Source organism: Cavia porcellus, unplaced genomic scaffold (assembly GCF_034190915.1).
Source record: "Cavia porcellus strain 051 isolate PalLab524CR breed Dunkin Hartley unplaced genomic scaffold, mCavPor4.1 scaffold_49, whole genome shotgun sequence".
Classification (NCBI taxonomy): domain Eukaryota; kingdom Metazoa; phylum Chordata; class Mammalia; order Rodentia; family Caviidae; genus Cavia; species Cavia porcellus.
In genome coordinates, this window is record NW_026947532.1 from 4,192,275 (window position 1) to 4,196,216 (window position 3,942).

A 3,942-nucleotide genomic window follows, 5' to 3' on the forward strand; every position below is an offset into this window, starting at 1 on the left:
TCCCAGCACCCCTTCCTGGTGGCCCTGTCTGCCTCCAAGGCCACATGTGGCTGCCACCCTTTCTGCCCCGCTGTTCCGGGATCCCCTTCCTCTCCTCCCCGTCAGCCTCCAGCCTCTGCTGTTCACACCCAGATCCCCATCACGATCTGCTGGCTGAGATCTGGTTTCTTCCTAAGAGAAACCTAGCTTCCTGCTTTCAAAGTAACATTCTTGAGTCACGCTGGTACCCACCCATGATCCCAGCTCTTTGGGAGGCTGAGGCAAGAGGATCACAAGTTTTGGGAGGCTTAGTAACCTAGCAATACCTTATCTCAAAATAAACTAAAAACGAAGGGCCTGGATTTGTGCCCAGCACCACATACACAGAGACCTTTGCTTCGGGCACATGAAGGATTGATTTTGTGTGAGAGGAACCACGGGAAGAGTCGGGGACACAAAGACAGAACAGGCAGGAGCCATTTCCGCTGTGCTCACCCCACTTCTGGGCAGCAGCTTCAGCCGTGGTGGCTCGCTGGTCACGGGCTCATGGCAAGATGCCACACACAACATCGGGGGACCTGGGGTGCGTCCACCACTCATGCACAGAGCACTGATGATTCGGAGGCCCACAGGCCCACGCTCCGCTGATGCCCGACTTTGACGGCAGTCTCTGGTCTGTCATCTCCACTCAGTGTTGACAAAGCAAAGCAGAGAACACAAAGCAGGAGAGAAATGCGTCCTGTCACTCGTGCTCCCGCCCCTGTCGGGCTTGGCAGCCCCCGGCCGCCCCCGCCTTTGTATTACGGGTTTATGTCAAGGTATGTTGGATGCTAAATTAAATGTCAGCCCGCTGTACAGTTCTGGCTCCAGCTGCCGAGAGTGAGGCTGGTGCTGGAGACCATCCAGCTGCTCGCTCGCCGTGCCTAACCGCGAGGGTGACAAGCCCACTGAATCACGGCACGCACCTCGCCCTGCCACGGGAAGCCAAGACAAATTTATTTTTAATGATAAATGTGACTGTCAGAGGGAAGTTGAAGCAGCTTCCTGGCAGCGCTGAGGGCCCCCGGTGGCGCGAGGCAGAGGCTGGGTGGACAAGGGCCAGGAGTCCCGACCCCGTGGCCTGCCAGCCCGAGCCCCAGGGACTGGGAAGTCTGACACTCAGCAGCGCTCTCCAGGTGGGCGGGCAGCCCAGGGCCAGCTCCGGCCAAGAGGCACCGGGGGCTGGAGAAGACCTGGGCTCCGACCGGAGTTCCGGCTCCGACCTGCCGATCGCTGTGTGACCTCGGCGAAGGCACTTACCCACGCTGCGGTTGCCTTGTCTTTTAAAATTAAGACGATTCTGTGAGGCGTGGGGTGCACACTGGTGAACCAGTGCCTGGGAGGCTGAGGCAGGAAGACTGCAAGTTTGCAATCAGCCTGGACAACTTTGTGACTGAGGGAGAGGCTGTCTCAGAATAAGAAGCAAACAGGGTTGGGGTGGTGTGCAGCGCCAAGGCCCCGGGAGCTCAGCGCTCAGGACTGCATTAAGACACAAGTAAGCAGGGTACGGACAGCACCCCTGGGGCTTTTGTGCTGCTAGGGAGCAGTGACCTCGGAAATGCTTATGAAAGGTCACCGAGTGTTAATGACACCATTTTATTAGCGGGACCATCACCCAGGCCATACTGCGGCTTTCAGAGCCAGATTCCTCACCTCTAAATTGGGGGTCACAGAGGCGCCCACTTGTAGGGTGGCTGGGAGGGCTTTGAGGTGCCTGGGGCCAGGCTGATGCCCAAGCTGGCAGCAGGTCCCGGGCTGGTTCCTGGGTGACTCTGCTCTGCTTATGACTCTCCAGTATGGGGGCGCCTTGCCGTCCACCCACTGTGCCCCCACAGGACAGTGTGGAACCCTGGTGAGGGCGGATGCCGCCTGTGATTGATGGGTCCCAGCTCCAAGGGAAGAGCGCGGGACATCCTGGAATTTAAACTAAAACTCGCAGACAGGAAGGCATTGCCTGCCAGCATAGTCATCACAGGGAGGTGGCCACGGGCAGGAAAAACATGGACGGGCAGAGTTTGAGGTGGGGAGCAGAGTGGGGGGCAGCATCAGCCTTGCCAAAGGCTCTCCTAGGGTGACCGGCTGCCTCCTCCTCTCACACCTGCGGGCTGCAGCTAGCCCTTCTCCCCGAACAACGTCTCAGGTGTGTGCAGCACAGCACAGGGGCTGCGTCGCACTTGTCCTTCCGAACGCAGGCTCCTCCTCTGGGGTCCTGAGCAGAGGGGTCTTCACTGCTGGGGGGCGGTTCAGACTCTGGCACCCTGCCAAAGCGAGAGCCAGGGCCTCACAGTGAACAGGTGCGAGGACCCGGCGCAAGCACTGCCAGGAGGAGCCACTAGGTGGCCCCCGCGCGCCTGTCCAGCTCCCTGCTGCAGGCCTGGGAGCAGAGTGGGCTCCTGTGTCCATAGCGGGGCAGCAGCTGCAGCAGCACGGGGGAAACGCCCTCTCAGCAGCACGGCATCCACATGGCCCACCTTCTCAGGCACCGCCTCCCCTGAAGGCTCAGCCACCCAGCGACCCCACCCTGCCTCAGATTCTCAGTTCCGCCCTCCCCAGGGCGGTCTTCCGTGGGTGCTGCCTCGTGGGGAGGACACAGCGTTTCCATCGCTATGGGATCCTGGACTGGAGTCCCTTCCCCGTGCCAGGCACTGCCGAACGCCCTGCAAACCTCAAGCATTTGACTGTGATGTTCACCAGGGAAACTGAGGCCAGGGAGAGCAGGAAGTCTGCCCAAGGTCACGGCAGGAGGCTGAGCTCTCCCAGGCGGTGCTTCGTGCCGCCTCTCAGAACCCAGGGCGCCCTCTGGAAGTGGGCACTCTTCACTCTTCGGGAAACCGAGCCTCGGAGATCCGGCCTCAGACCACATGGCAAGCTCTGTCCTCACCGTACCCCCCTGCCCAGGCCTAGGCCTGGCCACCTGCTGGCCCCATCATGGACAGGATAAGTCAGGTGCCCCCGGAAAGGGCAAGGGCCAGGACAGACTGGCCTCCTGACTGCTAGCTGGCCTGATGGGCAGCGGTCTGGAGACTGGAAGGTAACCGGGGCTGTGGACCATCAGCTGGGGCCCTGGAGACCTGGCTTCAAGAGGCTGAGAGGACAAGCCCCCCCCCAATCCACAGCACCCACTGCCCGTGCCAAGTGCTCAGAGGGACAGACAGAGGGACTAAAATGGGGCGACAGACTGGCAGCCGGTGGGGGAGAGACTAAACCGGTGCCAGGGAACAGCCCAGCGGGCCCAAACGCCCCGCGAGCCGGAAAGCAGCGTGGGGAGACGCGGGGAGAACGGGCGGGGGCGTCGCTCGGAGCCTGGAGGGGGGCGTCGCGCGCAGAGCCACCCGGCCGAGCCACAAAAGCAGCTCGTTAACGCTCAGATTAAGGATTTTGCCAATTACCTCGAAGGCTGCAGCGGATTAAATGCTTTCAGAAGCGCTGGGGCGGGAGGGGGCGGCGAAAGGCCCCGGCTCGGATCCCACCCGGCCGCGAGGGAGGCGGGGGGCGCGCGGGCTGGGACCCGGGGGAGTCTGGGCGCGGGGCGGCGTTGGGGGCGCGGCGAGCTGAGACTGGCCCGGGACCTTGGGGCCGCACGGGCCCCCCCAACCCCCCCCCCGACCTCTGCCTGGTGCGCCCTGAGCTTCGAGGAGGCGCCGCCCCCGCGGGGTCTTGGGGCGACTCCCGCCCCGGAGAAAGTTTGAGGGGGGTCCCGGGCCCCTCGGGAGCGCGCGCGAGCACGACCGCCGGGGGATCCAGACCGGATCCCCCGAGACACGGTGTCTGTGCCTTCTGCAGGTAAAGTGTACAAGTGCGCGCGTGAGCGCGCGTGTGCCGGGGGAGCCGCGGGCGGAGCAGTAAAAGGCAAAAGAGTCCGAGACAAAAAAAAAAAGACGCGGGAGGGGGAGGGGAGCGAGAGGAGGCGGGGAGCGCGGGGCG